This window comes from Lissotriton helveticus, chromosome 6 (genome assembly GCF_964261635.1).
Source record: "Lissotriton helveticus chromosome 6, aLisHel1.1, whole genome shotgun sequence".
Taxonomy (NCBI): Eukaryota; Metazoa; Chordata; class Amphibia; order Caudata; family Salamandridae; genus Lissotriton; species Lissotriton helveticus.
This window is the reverse complement of record NC_136067.1, coordinates 1,130,662,490-1,130,684,778: the sequence shown is the minus strand read 5'-3', so window position 1 is coordinate 1,130,684,778 and position 22,289 is coordinate 1,130,662,490. Positions and strand designations below refer to the sequence as shown.

General features: G+C 45.2%; 17 non-coding genes across 17 annotated transcripts; 11 read left to right on the top strand and 6 right to left on the bottom strand.

Annotated features, from left to right (window-relative positions):
- Positions 1-242: 242 nt before the first annotated feature.
- Positions 243-315, bottom strand: TRNAR-ACG (transfer RNA arginine (anticodon ACG)). Its single transcript has one exon. It is a non-coding gene; the product is annotated as a tRNA-Arg (tRNA).
- Positions 316-1,025: 710 nt separating this feature from the next.
- On the top strand, positions 1,026-1,132 carry LOC144765365 (U6 spliceosomal RNA). Its single transcript, XR_013597365.1, has one exon. It is a non-coding gene; the product is annotated as a U6 spliceosomal RNA (small nuclear RNA).
- A 1,010-nt stretch (positions 1,133-2,142) lies between these two features.
- TRNAR-ACG (transfer RNA arginine (anticodon ACG)) lies at positions 2,143-2,215 on the bottom strand. Its single transcript has one exon. It is a non-coding gene; the product is annotated as a tRNA-Arg (tRNA).
- Positions 2,216-2,937: 722 nt separating this feature from the next.
- Positions 2,938-3,044, top strand: LOC144764959 (U6 spliceosomal RNA). Its single transcript, XR_013596981.1, has one exon. It is a non-coding gene; the product is annotated as a U6 spliceosomal RNA (small nuclear RNA).
- A 990-nt stretch (positions 3,045-4,034) lies between these two features.
- Positions 4,035-4,107, bottom strand: TRNAR-ACG (transfer RNA arginine (anticodon ACG)). Its single transcript has one exon. It is a non-coding gene; the product is annotated as a tRNA-Arg (tRNA).
- Positions 4,108-4,825: 718 nt separating this feature from the next.
- LOC144765371 (U6 spliceosomal RNA) lies at positions 4,826-4,932 on the top strand. Its single transcript, XR_013597371.1, has one exon. It is a non-coding gene; the product is annotated as a U6 spliceosomal RNA (small nuclear RNA).
- A 1,801-nt stretch (positions 4,933-6,733) lies between these two features.
- Positions 6,734-6,840, top strand: LOC144765001 (U6 spliceosomal RNA). The gene has a single exon (XR_013597019.1). It is a non-coding gene; the product is annotated as a U6 spliceosomal RNA (small nuclear RNA).
- Positions 6,841-8,663: 1,823 nt separating this feature from the next.
- Positions 8,664-8,770, top strand: LOC144765236 (U6 spliceosomal RNA). Its single transcript, XR_013597241.1, has one exon. It is a non-coding gene; the product is annotated as a U6 spliceosomal RNA (small nuclear RNA).
- A 1,801-nt stretch (positions 8,771-10,571) lies between these two features.
- Positions 10,572-10,678, top strand: LOC144765182 (U6 spliceosomal RNA). Its single transcript, XR_013597191.1, has one exon. It is a non-coding gene; the product is annotated as a U6 spliceosomal RNA (small nuclear RNA).
- Positions 10,679-11,684: 1,006 nt separating this feature from the next.
- Positions 11,685-11,757, bottom strand: TRNAR-ACG (transfer RNA arginine (anticodon ACG)). Its single transcript has one exon. It is a non-coding gene; the product is annotated as a tRNA-Arg (tRNA).
- A 724-nt stretch (positions 11,758-12,481) lies between these two features.
- On the top strand, positions 12,482-12,588 carry LOC144765235 (U6 spliceosomal RNA). Its single transcript, XR_013597240.1, has one exon. It is a non-coding gene; the product is annotated as a U6 spliceosomal RNA (small nuclear RNA).
- A 1,811-nt stretch (positions 12,589-14,399) lies between these two features.
- LOC144765181 (U6 spliceosomal RNA) lies at positions 14,400-14,506 on the top strand. Its single transcript, XR_013597190.1, has one exon. It is a non-coding gene; the product is annotated as a U6 spliceosomal RNA (small nuclear RNA).
- Positions 14,507-16,309: 1,803 nt separating this feature from the next.
- Positions 16,310-16,416, top strand: LOC144764958 (U6 spliceosomal RNA). Its single transcript, XR_013596980.1, has one exon. It is a non-coding gene; the product is annotated as a U6 spliceosomal RNA (small nuclear RNA).
- Positions 16,417-18,526: 2,110 nt separating this feature from the next.
- Positions 18,527-18,599, bottom strand: TRNAR-ACG (transfer RNA arginine (anticodon ACG)). Its single transcript has one exon. It is a non-coding gene; the product is annotated as a tRNA-Arg (tRNA).
- Positions 18,600-19,309: 710 nt separating this feature from the next.
- On the top strand, positions 19,310-19,416 carry LOC144765330 (U6 spliceosomal RNA). Its single transcript, XR_013597331.1, has one exon. It is a non-coding gene; the product is annotated as a U6 spliceosomal RNA (small nuclear RNA).
- Positions 19,417-20,426: 1,010 nt separating this feature from the next.
- Positions 20,427-20,499, bottom strand: TRNAR-ACG (transfer RNA arginine (anticodon ACG)). The gene has a single exon. It is a non-coding gene; the product is annotated as a tRNA-Arg (tRNA).
- A 734-nt stretch (positions 20,500-21,233) lies between these two features.
- Positions 21,234-21,340, top strand: LOC144765234 (U6 spliceosomal RNA). The gene has a single exon (XR_013597239.1). It is a non-coding gene; the product is annotated as a U6 spliceosomal RNA (small nuclear RNA).
- Positions 21,341-22,289: the final 949 nt, after the last annotated feature.

Here is a 22,289-nt window from a genome sequence, read left to right as displayed (position 1 = left end):
TTTTTGTAGTTAAGAGAATCAGGGACCCATGTTGAAATACAAAAGCAGCACACCACGTGACGGCCATCACATAGAGTCCAGCAGCAAATGGGAAACGTTTAACTAGCCGTGGTCCTATTACTGCAGCTCTACCGTGGAACATCTGCTGGATGAGTCCTCCTGGAGAATATTGAACCTACAACAAGTCTGAGGTAAATAAGAATTCCACAGGAATATAATGAAACAGTGACCTACAACTCTTCCGAGCCAGATAGGAGTCGAACCTACAATCTTCTGATCCGTGGTCAGACACGTTATCCATTGCGCCACTGGCCCTATGTAGACATACCCATCCTTTTAACCTTAAGAGGGCTAGAAAGTGTGTGTGTGTGTGAAGGCACAAGGAAACCCATCTGACCTCCTGAAAGTCTGTTCTGTGAGGGTTTCCTAAGTTGTACAAAGGACTTTAGGAGAAGGAAGGACCTAAAATCTAGGCGAAATGGTCCTAGATCCAAGGAAATCTTTTAGATCAGGCTCAGTTTCTTAAATAGTCTGCATTAACATAATCAGTTCCCGGTCTGTGTGGGGCTGAGCTTGTGAACTCCTTAGTAATTAGGCGGATACAACAAAAAGGGGTTTAATATTACGATACAGGTTAAAATTCAGACACCTTGTCGTAGGCTCACCTTGTCCGGGGACCCAGGCATGCTGCCTTTCCACTCTCAGAGCACTTCACCTAACCTACTGTGCAGCTGTTTCACCTTTAATATCACTGTTCCACAGGCAGCGTGATGTCACAATGCTCCTTGTCTGTAGCCCAAACCATGAGCCTTTGCAACCCTGACATAATCTACATACTTACGGTGTGTGAAGTCTTGGACCACAAATGCAGTGAAGAATAATAGATTGCTACTCTTCAGACATTTTTGCCCATTGGTTCAGATTTGAATGCTTACTGGCCATCTGAGCATCTCTGCCAGGCCACCCTATGTCTAGAGACTGTAGATTTAGAGAGTTTATAAACATTGTCAGTTCATCAATAAAGTGTGCTCGCTTTGGCAGCACATATACTAAAATTGGAACGATACAGAGAAGATTACCATGGGCCCTGCGCAAGGATGACACGCAAATTCGTGAAGCGTTCCATATTTTAAACAGTTTTTAGGAGAGAAATCTTTTTTGTTTTCAGGACTAATTAAAATAATAAAGCAGGTTCCAGTCCTGTGTCATGTAATATGTATTTTTCAATTAGTCACCCCTCAACATTTTTAATGTATTTGCCTTGCAGTAAAAAAGGTGCGCTCTATGTCCAGCTGCATTTAGCAAGGAAGCCTGCAGGACTTCTGGGACTTTTCTTTCTCTTTTTCAGCCTACCTGTCATTATTCTTCACCACCCCTAAATCTATACTGCTACCAGTGATGAGTTGCTTTGTGGGAAGCAGGGCAAAGAGAAGGGCAGGGCCTATGCAAATGATGGCCTCAGGGATGTCTGGGAGTCCCTTTCAGCAGTACTGTTAAAATCTGCCTTTCAACCAGATTGGTCGGTTAAGCTGAAAAACACCATGCCAGATTGGGCACCAGGTCTCTAGGCGCTTGGAAGACATATTGGGTCTACATCCCTCAGTTTCTGAGGTCCAAGAAATGTTCTCCCTCCACCCTAATAGAGAGGTCGTGGCCGATCGTGGCCGAGAGGGGAAAAAGGTAGCAGGGCAAGATGCTCATGGTTCTGCTTTAATAATGGACCAACTTCCTCTCTCTCCTTAGCTGTGCTTCTGCCTGGCTACTGGGGCTAGCAGTTGTAAGCCTGCAGCCCACAAGGAGCTGGTTTGTCCCTCTCACACATGTAAATGGGTAAGCATTCAATTGCACACACCTGCCTGCGTCCACAGACCCTTGCACACACACTTTTGTCAACAAGCTTTTTTTGTAGTTAAGAGAATCAGGGACCCATGTTGAAATACAAAAGCAGCACACCACGTGACGGCCATCACATAGAGTCCAGCAGCAAATGGGAAACGTTTAACTAGCCGTGGTCCTATTACTGCAGCTCTACCGTGGAACATCTGCTGGATGAGTCCTCCTGGAGAATATTGAACCTACAAAAAGTCTGAGGTAAATAAGAATTCCACAGGAATATAATGAAACAGGGACCTACAACTCTTCCGAGCCAGATAGGAGTCGAACCTACAATCTTCTGATCCGTGGTCAGACGCGTTATCCATTGCGCCACTGGCCCTATGTAGACATACCCATCCTTTTGTCCTTAAGAGGGCTAGAAAGTGTGTGTGTGTGTGTGTGTGTGTGTGAAGGCACAAGGAAACCCATCTGACCTCCTGAAAGTCTGTTCTGTGAGGGTTTCCTAAGTTGTACAAAGGACTTTAGGAGAAGGAAGGACCTAAAATCTAGGCGAAATGGTCCTAGATCCAAGGAAATCTTTTAGATCAGGCTCAGTTTCTTAAATAGTCTGCATTAACATAATCAGTTCCCGGTCTGTGTGGGGCTGAGCTTGTGAACTCCTTAATAATTAGGCGGATACAACAAAAAGGGGTTTAATATTACAATACAGGTTAAAATTCAGACACCTTTTTGTAGGCTCACCTTGTCCGGGGACCCAGGCATGCTGCCTTTACACTCTCAGAGCACTTCACCTAACCTACTGTGCAGCTGTTTCACCTTTAATATCACTGTTCCACAGGCAGCGTGATGTCACAATGCTCCTTGTCTGTAGCTCAAACCATGAGCCTTTGCAACCCTGACATAATGTACATACTTACGGTGTGTGAAGTCTTGGACCACAAATGCAGTGAAGAATAATAGATTGCTACTCTTCAGACATTTTTGCCCATTGGTTCAGATTTGAATGCTTACTGGCCATCTGACCATCTCTGCCAGGCCACCCTATGTCTAGAGACTGTAGATTTAGAGAGTTTATAAACATTGTCAGTTCATCAATAAAGTGTGCTCGCTTCGGCAGCACATATACTAAAATTGGAACGATACAGAGAAGATTAGCATGGCCCCTGCGCAAGGATGACACGCAAATTCGTGAAGCGTTCCATATTTTAAACAGTTTTTAGGAGAGAAATCGTTTTTGTTTTCAAGACTAATTAAAATAATAAAGCAGGTTCCAGTCCTGTGTCATGTAATATGTATTTTTCAATTAGTCTCCCCTCAACATTTTTAATGTATTTGCCTTGCAGTAAAAAAGGTGCGCTCTATGTCCAGCTGCATTTAGCAGGGAAGCCTGCAGGACTTCTGGGACTTTTCTTTCTCTTTTTCAGCCTCCCTGTCATTATTCTTCACCACCCCTAAATCTATACTGCTACCAGTGATGAGTTGCTTTGTGGGAAGCAGGACAAAGAGAAGGGCATGGCCTATGCAAATGATGGCCTCAGGGATGTCTGGGAGTCCCTTTCAGCAGTACTGTTAAAATCTGCCTTGCAACCAGATTGGTCGGGTAAGCTGAAAAACACCATGCCAGATTGGGCACCAGGTCTCTAGGCGCTTGGAAGACATATTGGGTCTACATCCCTCAGTTTCTGAGGTCCAAGAAATGTTCACCCTCCACCCTAATAGAGAGGTCTTGGCCGATCGTGGCCGAGAGAGGCTGAGAGGGGAAAAAGGTAGCAGGGCAAGATGCTCATGGTTCTGCTTTAATAATGGACCAACTTCCTCTCTCTCCTTAGCTGTGCTTCTGCCTGGCTACTGGGGCTACCAGTTGTAAGCCTGCAGCCCACAAGGAGCTGGTTTGTCCCTCTCACACATGTAAATGGGTAAGCATTCAATTGCACACACACTTTTGTCAACAAGCTTTTTTTGTAGTTAAGAGAATCAGGGACCCATGTTGAAATACAAAAGCAGCACACCACGTGACGGCCATCACATAGAGTCCAGCAGCAAATAGGAAACGTTTAACTAGCCGTGGTCCTATTACTGCAGCTCTACCGTGGAACATCTGCTGGATGAGTCCTCCTGGAGAATATTGAACCTACAACAAGTCTGAGGTAAATAAGAATTCCACAGGAATATAATGAAACAGGGACCTACAACTCTTCCGAGCCAGATAGGAGTCGAACCTACAATCTTCTGATCCGTGGTCAGACGCGTTATCCATTGCGCCACTGGCCCTATGTAGACATACCCATCCTTTTGTCCTTAAGAGGGCTAGAAAGTGTGTGTGTGTGTGAGTGTGTGAAGGCACAAGGAAACCCATCTGACCTCCTGAAAGTCTGTTCTGTGAGGGTTTCCTAAGTTGTACAAAGGACTTTAGGAGAAGGAAGGACCTAAAATCTAGGCGAAATGGTCCTAGATCCAAGGAAATCTTTTAGATCAGGCTCAGTTTCTTAAATAGTCTGCATTAACATAATAAGTTCCCGGTCTTTGTGGGGCTGAGCTTGTGAACTCCTTAGTAATTAGGCGGATACAACAAAAAGGGGTTTAATATTACAATACAGGTTAAAATTCAGAAACCTTGTCGTAGGCTCACCTTGTCCGGGGACCCAGGCATGCTGCCTTTCCACTCTTAGAGCACTTCACCTAACCTACTGTGCAGCTGTTTCACCTTTAATATCACTGTTCCACAGGCAGCGTGATGTCACAATGCTCCTTGTCTGTAGCCCAAACCATGAGCCTTTGCAACCCTGACATAATCTACATACTTACGGTGTGTGAAGTCTTGGACCACAAATGCAGAGAAGAATAATAGATTGCTACTCTTCAGACATTTTTGCCCATTGGTTCAGATTTGAATGCTTATTGGCCATCTGAGCATCTCTGCCAGGCCACCCTATGTCTAGAGAGTGTAGATTTAGAGAGTTTATAAACATTGTCAGTTCATCAATAAAGTGTGCTCGCTTCGGCAGCACATATACTAAAATTGGAACGATACAGTGAAGATTAGCATGGCCCCTGAGCAAAGATGACACGCAAATTTGTGAAGCGTTCCATATTTTAAACAGTTTTTAGGAGAGAAATCTTTTTTGTTTTCAAGACTAATTAAAATAATAAAGCAGGTTCCAGTCCTGTTTCATGTAATATGTATTTTTCAATTAGTCTCCCCTCAACATTTTTAATGTATTTGCCTTGCAGTAAAAAAGGTGCGCTCTATGTCCAGCTGCATTTAGCAAGGAAGCCTGCAGGACTTCTGGGACTTTTCTTTCTCTTTTTCAGCCTCCCTGTCATTATTCTTCACCACCCCTAAATCTATACTGCTACCAGTGATGAGTTGCTTTGTGGGAAGCAGGACAAAGAGAAGGGCAGGGCCTATGCAAATGATGGCCTCAGGGATGTCTGGGAGTCCCTTTCAGCAGTACTGTTAAAATCTGCCTTGCAACCAGATTGGTCGGTTAAGCTGAAAAACACCATGCCAGATTGGGCACCAGGTCTCTAGGTGCTTGGAAGACATATTGGGTCTACATCCCTCAGTTTCTGAGGTCCAAGAAATGTTCACCCTCCACCCTAATAGAGAGGTCTTGGCCGATCGTGGCCGAGAGGGGAAAAAGGTAGCAGGGCAAGATGTTTATGGTTCTGCTTTAATAATGGACCAACTTCCTCTCTCTCCTTAGCTGTGCTTCTGCCTGGCTACTGGGGCTACCAGTTGTAAGCCTGCAGCCCACAAGGAGCTGGTTTGTCCCTCTCACACATGTAAATGGGTAAGCATTCAATTGCACACAACTGCCTGCGTCCACAGACCCTTGCACACACACTTTTGTCAACAAGCTTTTTTTGTAGTTAAGAGAATCAGGGACCCATGTTGAAATACAAAAGCAGCACACCACGTGACGGGTATCACATAGAGTCCAGCAGCAAATGGGAAACGTTTAACTAGCCGTGGTCCTATTACTGCAGCTCTACCGTGGAACATCTGCTGGATGAGTCCTCCTGGAGAATATTGAACCTACAACAAGTCTGAGGTAAATAAGAATTCCACAGGAATATAATGAAACAGGGACCTACAACTCTTCCGAGCCAGATAGGAGTCAAACCTGCAATCTTCTGATCCGTGGTCAGACGCGTTATCCATTGCGCCACTGGCCCTATGTAGACATACCCATCCTTTTGTCCTTAAGAGGGCTAGAAAGTGTGTGTGTGTGTGAGTGTGTGAAGGCACAAGGAAACCCATCTGACCTCCTGAAAGTCTGTTCTGTGAGGGTTTCCTAAGTTGTACAAAGGACTTTAGGAGAAGGAAGGACCTAAAATCTAGGCGAAATGGTCCTAGATCCAAGGAAATCTTTTAGATCAGGCTCAGTTTCTTAAATAGTCTGCATTAACATAATCAGTTCCCGGTCTGTGTGGGGCTGAGCTTGTGAACTCCTTAGTAATTAGGCGGATACAACAAAAAGGGGTTTAATATTACAATACAGGTTAAAATTCAGACACCTTGTCGTAGGCTCACCTTGTCCGGGGACCCAGGCATGCTGCCTTTCCACTCTCAGAGCACTTCACCTAACCTACTGTGCAGCTGTTTCACCTTTAATATCACTGTTCCACAGGCAGCGTGATGTCACAATGCTCCTTGTCTGTAGCCCAAACCATGAGCCTTTGCAACCCTGACATAATGTACATACTTACGGTGTGTGAAGCCTTGGACCACAAATGCAGTGAAGAATAATAGATTGCTACTCTTCAGACATTTTTGCCCATTGGTTCAGATTTGAATGCTTACTGGCCATCTGAGCATCTCTGCCAGGCCACCCTATGTCTAGAGACTGTAGATTTAGAGAGTTTATAAACATTGTCAGTTCATCAATAAAGTGTGCTCGCTTCGGCAGCACATATACTAAAATTGGAACGATACAGAGAAGATTAGCATGGCCCCTGCGCAAGGATGACACGCAAATTTGTGAAGCGTTCCATATTTTAAACAGTTTTTAGGAGAGAAATCTTTTTTGTTTTCAAGACTAATTAAAATGATAAAGCAGGTTCCAGTCCTGTGTCATGTAATATGTATTTTTCAATTAGTCTCTCCTCAACATTTTTAATGTATTTGCCTTGCAGTAAAAAAGGTGCGCTCTATGTCCAGCTGCATTTAGCAAGGAAGCCTGCAGGACTTCTGGGACTTTTCTTTCTCTTTTTCAGCCTCCCTGTCATTATTCTTCACCACCCCTAAATCTATACTGCTACCAGTGATGAGTTGCTTTGTGGGAAGCAGGACAAAGAGAAGGGCAGGGCCTATGCAAATGATGGCCTCAGGGATGTCTGGGAGTCCCTTTCAGCAATACTGTTAAAATCTGCCTTGCAACCAGATTGGTCGGTTAAGCTGAAAAACACCATGCCAGATTGGGCACCAGGTCTCTAGGCGCTTGGAAGACATATTGGGTCTACATCCCTCAGTTTCTGAGGTCCAAGAAATGTTCACCCTCCACCCTAATAGAGAGGTCTTGGCCGATCGTGGCCGAGAGGGGAAACAGGTAGCAGGGCAAGATGCTCATGGTTCTGCTTTAATAATGGACCAACTTCCTCTCTCTCCTTAGCTGTGCTTCTGCCTGGCTACTGGGGCTACCAGTTGTAAGCCTGCAGCCCACAAGGAGCTGGTTTGTCCCTCTCACACATGTAAATGGGTAAGCATTCAATTGCACACACCTGCCTGCGTCCACAGACCCTTGCACACACACTTTTGTCAACAAGCTTTTTTTGTAGTTAAGAGAATCAGGGACCCATGTTGAAATACAAAAGCAGCACACCACGTGACGGCCATCACATAGAGTCCACCAGCAAATGGGAAACGTTTAACTAGCCGTGGTCCTATTACTGCAGCTCTACCGTGGAACATCTGCTGGATGAGTCCTCCTGGAGAATATTGAACCTACAACAAGTCTGAGGTAAATAAGAATTCCACAGGAATATAATGAAACAGGGACCTACAACTCTTCCGAGCCAGATAGGAGTCGAACCTACAATCTTCTGATCCGTGGTCAGACGCGTTATCCATTGCACCACTGGCCCTATGTAGACATACCCATCCTTTTGTCCTTAAGAGGGCTAGAAAGTGTGTGTGTGTGTGTGTGTGTGTGTGTGAAGGCACAAGGAAACCCATCTGACCTCCTGAAAGTCTGTTCTGTGAGGGTTTCCTAAGTTGTACAAAGGACTTTAGGAGAAGGAAGGACCTAAAATCTAGGCGAAATGGTCCTAGATCCAAGGAAATCTTTTAGATCAGGCTCAGTTTCTTAAATAGTCTGCATTAACATAATCAGTTCCCGGTCTTTGTGGGGCTGAGCTTGTGAACTCCTTAGTAATTAGGCGGATACAACAAAAAGGGGTTTAATATTACAATACAGGTTAAAATTCAGAAACCTTGTCGTAGGCTCACCTTGTCGTAGGCTCACCTTGTCCGGGGACCCAGACATGCTGCCTTTCCACTCTCAGAGCACTTCACCTAACCTACTGTGCAGCTGTTTCACCTTTAATATCACTGTTCCACAGGCAGCGTGATGTCACAATGCTCCTTGTCTGTAGCCCAAACCATGAGCCTTTGCAACCCTGACATAATCTACATACTTACGGTGTGTGAAGTCTTGGACCACAAATGCAGAGAAGAATAATAGATTGCTACTCTTCAGACATTTTTGCCCATTGGTTCAGATTTGAATGCTTACTGGCCATCTGAGCATCTCTGCCAGGCCACCCTATGTCTAGAGACTGTAGATTTAGAGAGTTTATAAACATTGTCAGTTCATCAATAAAGTGTGCTCGCTTCGGCAGCACATATACTAAAATTGGAACGATACAGAGAAGATTAGCATGGCCCCTGCACAAAGATGACACGCAAATTCGTGAAGCGTTCCATATTTTAAACAGTTTTTAGGAGAGAAATCTTTTTTGTTTTCAAGACTAATTAAAATAATAAAGCAGGTTCCAGTCCTGTGTCATGTAATATGTATTTTTCAATTAGTCTCCCCTCAACATTTTTAATGTATTTGCCTTGCAGTAAAAAAGGTGCGCTCTATATCCAGCTGCATTTAGCAAGGAAGCCTGCAGGACTTCTGGGACTTTTCTTTCTCTTTTTCAGCCTCCCTGTCATTATTCTTCACCACCCCTAAATCTATACTGCTACCAGTGATGAGTTGCTTTGTGGGAAGCAGGACAAAGAGAAGGGCAGGGCCTATGCAAATGATGGCCTCAGGGATGTCTGGGAGTCCCTTTCAGCAGTACTGTTAAAATCTGCCTTGCAACCAGATTGGTCGGGTAAGCTGAAAAACACCATACCAGATTGGGCACCAGGTCTCTAGGCGCTTGGAAGACATATTGGGTCTACATCCCTCAGTTTCTGAGGTCCAAGAAATGTTCACGCTCCACCCTAATAGAGAGGTCTTGGCCGATCGTGGCTGAGAGGGGAAAAAGGTAGCAGGGCAAGATGCTCATGGTTCTGCTTTAATAATGGACCAACTTCCTCTCTCTCCTTAGCTGTGCTTCTGCCTGGTTACTGGGGCTACCAGTTGTAAGCCTGCAGCCCACAAGGATCTGGTTTGTCCCTCTCACACATGTAAATGGGTAAGCATTCAATTGCACACACCTGCCTGCGTCCACAGACCCTTGCACACACACTTTTGTCAACAAGCTTTTTTTGTAGTTTAGAGAATCAGGGACCCATGTTGAAATACAAAAGCAGCACACCACGTGACGGGTATCACATAGAGTCCAGCAGCAAATGGGAAATGTTTAACTAGCCGTGGTCCTATTACTGCAGCTCTACCGTGGAACATCTGCTGGATGAGTCCTCCTGGAGAATATTGAACCTACAACAAGTCTGAGGTAAATAACTATTCCACAGGAATATAATGAAACAGGGACCTACAACTCTTCCGAGCCAGATAGGAGTCAAACCTACAATCTTCTGATCCGTGGTCAGATGCGTTATCCATTGCGCCACTGGCCCTATGTAGACATACCCATCCTTTTGTCCTTAAGAGGGCTAGAAAGTGTGTGTGTGTGTGAGTGTGTGAAGGCACAAGGAAACCCATCTGACCTCCTGAAAGTCTGTTCTGTGAGGGTTTCCTAAGTTGTACAAAGGACTTTAGGAGAAGGAAGGACCTAAAATCTAGGCGAAATGGTCCTAGATCCAAGGAAATCTTTTAGATCAGGCTCAGTTTCTTAAATAGTCTGCATTAACATAATCAGTTCCCGGTCTGTGTCGGGCTGAGCTTGTGAACTCCTTAGTAATTAGGCGGATACAACAAAAAGGGGTTTAATATTACAATACAGGTTAAAATTCAGACACCTTGTCGTAGGCTCACCTTGTCCGGGGACCCAGGCATGCTGCATTTCCACTCTCAGAGCACTTCACCTAACCTACTGTGCAGCTGTTTCACCTTTAATATCACTGTTCCACAGGCAGCGTGATGTCACAATGCTCCTTGTCTGTAGCCCAAACCATGAGCCTTTGCAACCCTGACATAATGTACATACTTACGGTGTGTGAAGTCTTGGACCACAAATGCAGTGAAGAATAATAGATTGCTACTCTTCAGACATTTTTGCCCATTGGTTCAGATTTGAATGCTTACTGGCCATCTGAGCATCTCTGCCAGGCCACCCTATGTCTAGAGACTGTAGATTTAGAGAGTTTATAAACATTGTCAGTTCATCAATAAAGTGTGCTCGCTTCGGCAGCACATATACTATAATTGGAACGATACAGAGAAGATTAGCATGGCCCCTGCGCAAGGATGACACGCAAATTCGTGAAGCGTTCCATATTTTAAACAGTTTTTAGGAGAGAAATCTTTTTTGTTTTCAAGACTAAAATGATAAAGCAGGTTCCAGTCCTGTGTCATGTAATATGTATTTTTCAATTAGTCTCTCCTCAACATTTTTAATGTATTTGCCTTGCAGTAAAAAAGGTGCGCTCTATGTCCAGCTGCATTTAGCAAGGAAGCCTGCAGGACTTCTGGGACTTTTCTTTCTCTTTTTCAGCCTCCCTGTCATTATTCTTCACCACCCCTAAATCTATACTGCTACCAGTGATGAGTTGCTTTGTGGGAAGCAGGACAAAGAGAAGGGCAGGGCCTATGCAAATGATGGCCTCAGGGATGTCTGGGAGTCCCTTTCAGCAGTACTGTTAAAATCTGCCTTGCAACCAGATTGGTCGGTTAAGCTGAAAAACACCATGCCAGATTGGGCACCAGGTCTCTAGGCGCTTGGAAGACATATTGGGTCTACATCCCTCAGTTTCTGAGGTCCAAGAAATGTTCACCCTCCACCCTAATAGAGAGGTCTTGGCCGATCGTGGCCGAGAGGGGAAACAGGTAGCAGAGCAAGATGCTCATGGTTCTGCTTTAATAATGGACCAACTTCCTCTCTCTCCTTAGCTGTGCTTCTGCCTGGCTACTGGGGCTACCAGTTGTAAGCCTGCAGCCCACAAGGAGCTGGTTTGTCCCTCTCACACATGTAAATGGGTAAGCATTCAATTGCACACACCTGCCTGCGTCCACAGACCCTTGCACACACACTTTTGTCAACAAGCTTTTTTTGTAGTTAAGAGAATCAGGGACCCATGTTGAAATACAAAAGCAGCACACCACGTGACGGCCATCACATAGAGTCCAGCAGCAAACGGGAAACGTTTAACTAGCCGTGGTCCTATTACTGCAGCTCTACCGTGGAACATCTGCTGGATGAGTCCTCCTGGAGAATATTGAACCTACAACAAGTCTGAGGTAAATAAGAATTCCACAGGAATATAATGAAACAGGGACCTACAACTCTTCCGAGCCAGATAGGAATCGAACCTACAATCTTCTGATCCGTGGTCAGACGCGTTATCCATTGCGCCACTGGCCCTATGTAGACATACCCATCCTTTTGTCCTTAAGAGGGCTAGAAAGTGTGTGTGTGTGTGTGTGTGTGTGTGTGAAGGCACAAGGAAACCCATCTGACCTCCTGAAAGTCTGTTCTGTGAGGGTTTCCTAAGTTGTACAAAGGACTTTAGGAGAAGGAAGGACCTAAAATCTAGGCGAAATGGTCCTAGATCCAAGGAAATCTTTTAGATCAGGCTCAGTTTCTTAAATAGTCTGCATTAACATAATCAGTTCCCGGTCTTTGTGGGGCTGAGCTTGTGAACTCCTTAGTAATTAGGCGGATACAACAAAAAGGGGTTTAATATTACAATACAGGTTAAAATTCAGAAACCTTGTCGTAGGCTCACCTTGTCCGGGGACCCAGACATGCTGCCTTTCCACTCTCAGAGCACTTCACCTAACCTACTGTGCAGCTGTTTCACCTTTAATATCACTGTTCCACAGGCAGCGTGATGTCACAATGCTCCTTGTCTGTAGCCCAAACCATGAGCCTTTGCAACCCTGACATAATCTACATACTTACGGTGTGTGAAGTCTTGGACCACAAATGCAGAGAAGAATAATAGATTGCTACTCTTCAGACATTTTTGCCCATTGGTTCAGATTTGAATGCTTACTGGCCATCTGAGCATCTCTGCCAGGCCACCCTATGTCTAGAGACTGTAGATTTAGAGAGTTTATAAACATTGTCAGTTCATCAATAAAGTGTGCTCGCTTCGGCAGCACATATACTAAAATTGGAACGATACAGAGAAGATTAGCATGGCCCCTGCACAAAGATGACACGCAAATTCGTGAAGCGTTCCATATTTTAAACAGTTTTTAGGAGAGAAATCTTTTTTGTTTTCAAGACTAATTAAAATAATAAAGCAGGTTCCAGTCCTGTGTCATGTAATATGTATTTTTCAATTAGTCTCCCCTCAACATTTTTAATGTATTTGCCTTGCAGTAAAAAAGGTGCGCTCTATATCCAGCTGCATTTAGCAAGGAAGCCTGCAGGACTTCTGGGACTTTTCTTTCTCTTTTTCAGCCTCCCTGTCATTATTCTTCACCACCCCTAAATCTATACTGCTACCAGTGATGAGTTGCTTTGTGGGAAGCAGGACAAAGAGAAGGGCAGGGCCTATGCAAATGATGGCCTCAGGGATGTCTGGGAGTCCCTTTCAGCAGTACTGTTAAAATCTGCCTTGCAACCAGATTGGTCGGGTAAGCTGAAAAACACCATACCAGATTGGGCACCAGGTCTCTAGGCGCTTGGAAGACATATTGGGTCTACATCCCTCAGTTTCTGAGGTCCAAGAAATGTTCACGCTCCACCCTAATAGAGAGATCGTGGCCGATTGTGGCCGATCGTGGCTGAGAGGGGAAAAAGGTAGCAGGGCAAGATGCTCATGGTTCTGCTTTAATAATGGACCAACTTCCTCTCTCTCCTTAGCTGTGCTTCTGCCTGGTTACTGGGGCTACCAGTTGTAAGCCTGCAGCCCACAAGGATCTGGTTTGTCCCTCTCACACATGTAAATGGGTAAGCATTCAATTGCACACACCTGCCTGCGTCCACAGACCCTTGCACACACACTTTTGTCAACAAGCTTTTTTTGTAGTTTAGAGAATCAGGGACCCATGTTGAAATACAAAAGCAGCACACCACGTGACGGGTATCACATAGAGTCCAGCAGCAAATGGGAAATGTTTAACTAGCCGTGGTCCTATTACTGCAGCTCTACCGTGGAACATCTGCTGGATGAGTCCTCCTGGAGAATATTGAACCTACAACAAGTCTGAGGTAAATAACTATTCCACAGGAATATAATGAAACAGGGACCTACAACTCTTCCGAGCCAGATAGGAGTCAAACCTACAATCTTCTGATCCGTGGTCAGATGCGTTATCCATTGCGCCACTGGCCCTATGTAGACATACCCATCCTTTTGTCCTTAAGAGGGCTAGAAAGTGTGTGTGTGTGTGAGTGTGTGAAGGCACAAGGAAACCCATCTGACCTCCTGAAAGTCTGTTCTGTGAGGGTTTCCTAAGTTGTACAAAGGACTTTAGGAGAAGGAAGGACCTAAAATCTAGGCGAAATGGTCCTAGATCCAAGGAAATCTTTTAGATCAGGCTCAGTTTCTTAAATAGTCTGCATTAACATAATCAGTTCCCGGTCTGTGTCGGGCTGAGCTTGTGAACTCCTTAGTAATTAGGCGGATACAACAAAAAGGGGTTTAATATTACAATACAGGTTAAAATTCAGACACCTTGTCGTAGGCTCACCTTGTCCGGGGACCCAGGCATGCTGCATTTCCACTCTCAGAGCACTTCACCTAACCTACTGTGCAGCTGTTTCACCTTTAATATCACTGTTCCACAGGCAGCGTGATGTCACAATGCTCCTTGTCTGTAGCCCAAACCATGAGCCTTTGCAACCCTGACATAATGTACATACTTACGGTGTGTGAAGTCTTGGACCACAAATGCAGTGAAGAATAATAGATTGCTACTCTTCAGACATTTTTGCCCATTGGTTCAGATTTGAATGCTTACTGGCCATCTGAGCATCTCTGCCAGGCCACCCTATGTCTAGAGACTGTAGATTTAGAGAGTTTATAAACATTGTCAGTTCATCAATAAAGTGTGCTCGCTTCGGCAGCACATATACTATAATTGGAACGATACAGAGAAGATTAGCATGGCCCCTGCGCAAGGATGACACGCAAATTCGTGAAGCGTTCCATATTTTAAACAGTTTTTAGGAGAGAAATCTTTTTTGTTTTCAAGACTAATTAAAATGATAAAGCAGGTTCCAGTCCTGTGTCATGTAATATGTATTTTTCAATTAGTCTCTCCTCAACATTTTTAATGTATTTGCCTTGCAGTAAAAAAGGTGTGCTCTATGTCCAGCTGCATTTAGCAAGGAAGCCTGCAGGACTTCTGGGACTTTTCTTTCTCTTTTTCAGCCTCCCTGTCATTATTCTTCACCACCCCTAAATCTTTACTGCTACCAGTGATGAGTTGCTTTGTGGGAAGCAGGACAAAGAGAAGGGCAGGGCCTATGCAAATGATGGCCTCAGGGATGTCTGGGAGTCCCTTTCAGCAGTACTGTTAAAATCTGCCTTGCAACCAGATTGGTCGGTTAAGCTGAAAAACACCATGCCAGATTGGGCACCAGGTCTCTAGGCGCTTGGAAGACATATTGGGTCTACATCCCTCAGTTTCTGAGGTCCAAGAAATGTTCACCCTCCACCCTAATAGAGAGGTCTTGGCCGATCGTGGCCGAGAGGGGAAAAAGGTAGCAGGGCAAGATGTTTATGGTTCTGCTTTAATAATGGACCAACTTCCTCTCTCTCCTTAGCTGTGCTTCTGCCTGGCTACTGGGGCTACCAGTTGTAAGCCTGCAGCCCACAAGGAGCTGGTTTGTCCCTCTCACACATGTAAATGGGTAAGCATTCAATTGCACACACCTGCCTGCGTCCACAGACCCTTGCACACACACTTTTGTCAACAAGCTTTTTTTGTAGTTAGGAGAATCAGGGACCCATGTTGAAATACAAAAGCAGCACACCACGTGACGGCCATCACATTGAGTCCAGCAGCAAATGGGAAACGTTTAACTAGCCGTGGTCCTATTACTGCAGCTCTACCGTGGAACATCTGCTGGATGAGTCCTCCTGGAGAATATTGAACCTACAACAAGTCTGAGGTAAATAAGAATTCCACAGGAATATAATGAAACAGGGACCTACAACTCTTACGAGCCAGATAGGAGTCGAACCTACAATCTCATGATCCGTGGTCAGACGCGTTATCCATTGCGCCACTGGCCCTATGTAGACATACCCATCCTTTTGTCCTTAAGAGGGCTAGAAAGTGTGTGTGTGTGTGTGTGTGTGTGAAGGCACAAGGAAACCCATCTGACCTCCTGAAAGTCTGTTCTGTGAGGGTTATCTAAGTTGTACAAATGACTTTAGGAGAAGGAAGGACCTAAAATCTAGGCGAAATGGTCCTAGATCCAAGGAAATCTTTTAGATCAGGCTCAGTTTCTTAAATAGTCTGCATTAACATAATCATTTCCCGGTCTGTGTGGGGCTGAGCTTGTGAACTCCTTAGTAATTAGGCGGATACAACAAAAAGGGGTTTAATATTACAATACAGGTTAAAATTCAGACACCTTGTCGTAGGCTCACCTTGTCCGGGGACCCAGGCATGCTGCCTTTCCACTCTCAGAGCACTTCACCTAACCTACTGTGCAGCTGTTTCACCTTTAATATCACTGTTCCACAGGCAGCGTGATGTCACAATGCTCCTTGTCTGTAGCCCAAACCATGAGCCTTTGCAACCCTGACATAATCTACATACTTACGGTGTGTGAAGTCTTGGACCACAAATGCAGTGAAGAATAATAGATTGCTACTCTTCAGACATTTTTGCCCATTGGTTCAGATTTGAATGCTTACTGGCCATCTGAGCATCTCTGCCAGGCCACCCTATGTCTAGAGACTGTAGATTTAGAGAGTTTATAAACATTGTCAGTTCATCAATAAAGTGTGCTCGCTTCGGCAGCACATATACTAAAATTGGAACGATACAGAGAAGATTAGCATGGCCCCTGCGCAAGGATGACACGCAAATTCGTGAAGCGTTCCATATTTTAAACAGTTTTTAGGAGAGAAATCTTTTTTGTTTTCAAGACTAATTAAAATAATAAAGCAGGTTCCAGTCCTGTGTCATGTAATATGTATTTTTCAATTAGTCTCTCCTCAACATTTTTAATGTATTTGCCTTGCAGTAAAAAAGGTGCGCTCTATGTCCAGCTGCATTTAGCAAGGAAGCCTGCAGGACTTCTGGGACTTTTCTTTCTCTTTTTCAGCCTCCCTGTCATTATTCTTCACCACCCCTAAATCTATACTGCTACCAGTGATGAGTTGCTTTGTGGGAAGCAGGCGAAGAGAAGGGCAGGGCCTATGCAAATGATGGCCTCAGGGATGTCTGGGAGTCCCTTTCAGCAGTACTGTTAAAATCTGCCTTGCAACCAGATTGGTCGGGTAAGCTGAAAAACACCATGCCAGATTGGGCACAGGTCTCTAGGCGCTTGGAAGACATATTGGGTCTACATCCCTCAGTTTCTGAGCTCCAAGAAATGTTCACCCTCCACCCTAATAGAGAGGTCTTGGCCGATCGTGGCCGATCGTGGCCGAGAGGGGAAAAAGGTAGCAGGGCAAGATGCTCATGGTTCTGCTTTAATAATGGACCAACTTCCTCTCTCTCCTTAGCTGTGCTTCTGCCTGGCTACTGGGGCTACCAGTTGTAAGCCTGCAGCCCACAAGGAGCTGGTTTGTCCCTCTCACACATGTAAATGGGTAAGCATTCAATTGCACACACCTGCCTGCGTCCACAGACCCTTGCACACACACTTTTGTCAACAAGCTTTTTTTGTAGTTAAGAGAATCAGGGACCCATGTTGAAATACAAAAGCAGCACACCATGTGACGGCCATCACATAGAGTCCAGCAGCAAATGGGAAACGTTTAACTAGCCGTGGTCCTATTACTGGATCATCTCGTTCCTAGCCGGGAGAACACAGAGAGTCCGACTCCCCCCTTTCTACTCAGAGCCCACCGAAGTCATCTGCGGCGTACCTCAAGGCTCCTCACTCAGTCCCACCCTCTTCAACGTCTACATGAGTCCCCTCGCCTCCATCGCACGTCAACACAACCTCAACATCATCTCCTACGCCGACGACACCCAGCTAATCCTTTCCCTCACCAAAGACCCCAACACCGCCAAAAACAACCTTCACGAAGGTATGAAAGAAGTAGCCGAATGGATGAAACAGAGCCGCTTAAAACTCAACTCAGACAAAACGGAGGTGCTCATCCTTGGGTCCTCCCCCTCAGCTTGGGACGACTCCTGGTGGCCTTCCACTTTGGGATCAGCGCCCACACCCACGGACCATGCACGTAACCTTGGCTTCATTCTAGACTCCTCTCTCTCAATGTCCAGACAAGTCAACGCCGTATCGTCCTCCTGCTTCAACGTCCTTCGCATTCTCAAAAAGATCTTCCGCTGGATCCCCCTCGAAACAAGAAAGACTGTCACCCATGCACTGGTCACGAGTCGACTGGACTATGGCAACACTCTCTACGCCGGGATTACAACAAAATTGCAGAAAAAGCTCCAGCGCATCCAAAACGCATCAGTGAGACTCATATTAGACATCCCGCGCCAAGAGCACATCACCGGTCACTTAAAAAACCTCCACTGGCTTCCCGTCAACAAAAGAATTACTTTCCGCCTTCTTACCCACGCACACAAGGCCCTTTATAATCTAGGACCCAAATGCCTCAACACCCGACTGTCCTTTTACTATCCTACCCGCCAACTAAGATCATCCAATCAAGCCCTCGCCGCAGTCCCGCGCATCCGAAAAACCACCATGGGTGGCAGATCCTTGTCCTTCCTGGCTGCCAAGACCTGGAACTCACTCCCCACCCACCTCCGCCTTACTCAGAATCACATCTCCTTCAGAAAAGAACTGAAAACTTGGCTATTCGATAAACAGTGAACCCCTCCCTCTAGCGCCTTGAGACCCTCTGGGTGAGTAGTGCGCTTTATAAATGCCTGAACTTGAACTTGAACTTACTGCAGCTCTACCGTGGAACATCTGCTGGATGAGTCCTCCTGGATAATATTGAACCTACAACAAGTCTGAGGTAAATAAGAGTTCCACAGGAATATAATGAAACAGGGACCTACAACTCTTCCGAGCCAGATAGGAGTCGAACCTACAATCTTCTGATCCGTGGTCAGATGCGTTATCCATTGCGCCACTGGCCCTATGTAGACATACCCATCCTTTTGTCCTTAAGAGGGCTAGAAAGTGTGTGTGTGTGTGAAGGCACAAGGAAACCCATCTGACCTCCTGAAAGTCTGTTCTGTGAGGGTTTCCTAAGTTGTACAAAGGACTTTAGGAGAAGGAAGGACCTAAAATCTAGGCGAAATGGTCCTAGATCCAAGGAAATCTTTTAGATCAGGCTCAGTTTCTTAAATAGTCTGCATTAACATAATCAGTTCCCGGTCTTTGTGGGGCTGAGCTTGTGAACTCCTTAGTAATTAGGCGGATACAACAAAAAGGGGTTTAATATTACAATACAGGTTAAAATTCAGACACCTTGTCGTAGGCTCACCTTGTCCGGGGACCCAGGCATGCTGCCTTTCCACTCTCAGAGCACTTCACCTAACCTACTGTGCAGCTGTTTCACCTTTAATATCACTGTTCCACAGGCAGCGTGATGTCACAATGCTCCTTGTCTGTAGCCCAAACCATGAGCCTTTGCAACCCTGACATAATCTACATACTTACGGTGTGTGAAGTCTTGGACCACAAATGCAGAGAAGAATAATAGATTGCTACTCTTCAGACATTTTTGCCCATTGGTTCAGATTTGAATGCTTACTGGCCATCTGAGCATCTCTGCCAGGCCACCCTATGTCTAGAGAGTGTAGATTTAGAGAGTTTATAAACATTGTCAGTTCATCAATAAAGTGTGCTCGCTTCGGCAGCACATATACTAAAATTGGAACGATACAGTGAAGATTAGCATGGCCCCTGCGCAAAGATGACACGCAAATTTGTGAAGCGTTCCATATTTTAAACAGTTTTTAGGAGAGAAATCTTTTTTGTTTTCAAGACTAATTAAAATAATAAAGCAGGTTCCAGTCCTGTGTCATGTAATATGTATTTTTCAATTAGTCTCCCCTCAACATTTTTAATGTATTTGCCTTGCAGTAAAAAAGGTGCGCTCTATGTCCAGCTGCATTTAGCAAGGAAGCCTGCAGGACTTCTGGGACTTTTCTTTCTCTTTTTCAGCCTCCCTGTCATTATTCTTCACCACCCCTAAATCTATACTGCTACCAGTGATGAGTTGCTTTGTGGGAAGCAGGACAAAGAGAAGGGCAGGGCCTATGCAAATGATGGCCTCAGGGATGTCTGGGAGTCCCTTTCAGCAGTACTGTTAAAATCTGCCTTGCAACCAGATTGGTCGGTTAAGCTGAAAAACACCATGCCAGATTGGGCACCAGGTCTCTAGGTGCTTGGAAGACATATTGGGTCTACATCCCTCAGTTTCTGAGGTCCAAGAAATGTTCACCCTCCACCCTAATAGAGAGGTCTTGGCCGATCGTGGCCGAGAGGGGAAAAAGGTAGCAGGGCAAGATGTTTATGGTTCTGCTTTAATAATGGACCAACTTCCTCTCTCTCCTTAGCTGTGCTTCTGCCTGGCTACTGGGGCTACCAGTTGTAAGCCTGCAGCCCACAAGGAGCTGGTTTGTCCCTCTCACACATGTAAATGGGTAAGCATTCAATTGCACACACCTGCCTGCGTCCACAGACCCTTGCACACACACTTTTGTCAACAAGCTTTTTTTGTAGTTAAGAGAATCAGGGACCCATGTTGAAATACAAAAGCAGCACACCACGTGACGGCCATCACATAGAGTCCAGCAGCAAATGGGAAACGTTTAACTAGCCGTGGTCCTATTACTGCAGCTCTACCGTGGAACATCTGCTGGATGAGTCCTCCTGGAGAATATTGAACCTACAACAAGTCTGAGGTAAATAAGAATTCCACAGGAATATAATGAAACAGGGACCTACAACTCTTCCGAGCCAGATAGGAGTCGAACCTACAATCTTCTGATCCGTGGTCAGACGCGTTATCCATTGCGCCACTGGCCCTATGTAGACATACCCATCCTTTTGTCCTTAAGAGGGCTAGAAAGTGTGTGTGTGTGTGTGTGTGTGTGTGTGTGTGTGTGTGAAGGCACAAGGAAACCCATCTGACCTCCTGAAAGTCTGTTCTGTGAGGGTTTCCTAAGTTGTACAAAGGACTTTAGGAGAAGGAAGGACCTAAAATCTAGGCGAAATGGTCCTAGATCCAAGGAAATCTTTTAGATCAGGCTCAGTTTCTTAAATAGTCTGCATTAACATAATCAGTTCCCGGTCTTTGTGGGGCTGAGCTTGTGAACTCCTTAGTAATTAGGCGGATACAACAAAAAGGGGTTTAATATTACAATACAGGTTAAAATTCAGAAACCTTGTCGTAGGCTCACCTTGTCCGGGGACCCAGACATGCTGCCTTTCCACTCTCAGAGCACTTCACCTAACCTACTGTGCAGCTGTTTCACCTTTAATATCACTGTTCCACAGGCAGCGTGATGTCACAATGCTCCTTGTCTGTAGCCCAAACCATGAGCCTTTGCAACCCTGACATAATCTACATACTTACGGTGTGTGAAGTCTTGGACCACAAATGCAGTGAAGAATAATAGATTGCTACTCTTCAGACATTTTTGCCCATTGGTTCAGATTTGAATGCTTACTGGCCATCTGAGCATCTCTGCCAGGCCACCCTATGTCTAGAGACTGTAGATTTAGAGAGTTTATAAACATTGTCAGTTCATCAATAAAGTGTGCTCGCTTCGGCAGCACATATACTAAAATTGGAACGATACAGAGAAGATTAGCATGGCCCCTGCACAAAGATGACACGCAAATTCGTGAAGCGTTCCATATTTTAAACAGTTTTTAGGAGAGAAATCTTTTTTGTTTTCAAGACTAATTAAAATAATAAAGCAGGTTCCAGTCCTGTGTCATGTAATATGTATTTTTCAATTAGTCTCCCCTCAACATTTTTAATGTATTTGCCTTGCAGTAAAAAAGGTGCGCTCTATATCCAGCTGCATTTAGCAAGGAAGCCTGCAGGACTTCTGGGACTTTTCTTTCTCTTTTTAAGCCTCCCTGTCATTATTCTTCACCACCCCTAAATCTATACTGCTACCAGTGATGAGTTGCTTTGTGGGAAGCAGGACAAAGAGAAGGGCAGGGCCTATGCAAATGATGGCCTCAGGGATGTCTGGGAGTCCCTTTCAGCAGTACTGTTAAAATCTGCCTTGCAACCAGATTGGTCGGGTAAGCTGAAAAACACCATACCAGATTGGGCACCAGGTCTCTAGGCGCTTGGAAGACATATTGGGTCTACATCCCTCAGTTTCTGAGGTCCAAGAAATGTTCACGCTCCACCCTAATAGAGATTTCTTGGCCGATCGTGGCCGATCGTGGCTGAGAGGGGAAAAAGGTAGCAGGGCAAGATGCTCATGGTTCTGCTTTAATAATGGACCAACTTCCTCTCTCTCCTTAGCTGTGCTTCTGCCTGGTTACTGGGGCTACCAGTTGTAAGCCTGCAGCCCACAAGGATCTGGTTTGTCCCTCTCACACATGTAAATGGGTAAGCATTCAATTGCACACACCTGCCTGCGTCCACAGACCCTTGCACACACACTTTTGTCAACAAGCTTTTTTTGTAGTTTAGAGAATCAGGGACCCATGTTGAAATACAAAAGCAGCACACCACGTGACGGGTATCACATAGAGTCCAGCAGCAAATGGGAAATGTTTAACTAGCCGTGGTCCTATTACTGCAGCTCTACCGTGGAACATCTGCTGGATGAGTCCTCCTGGAGAATATT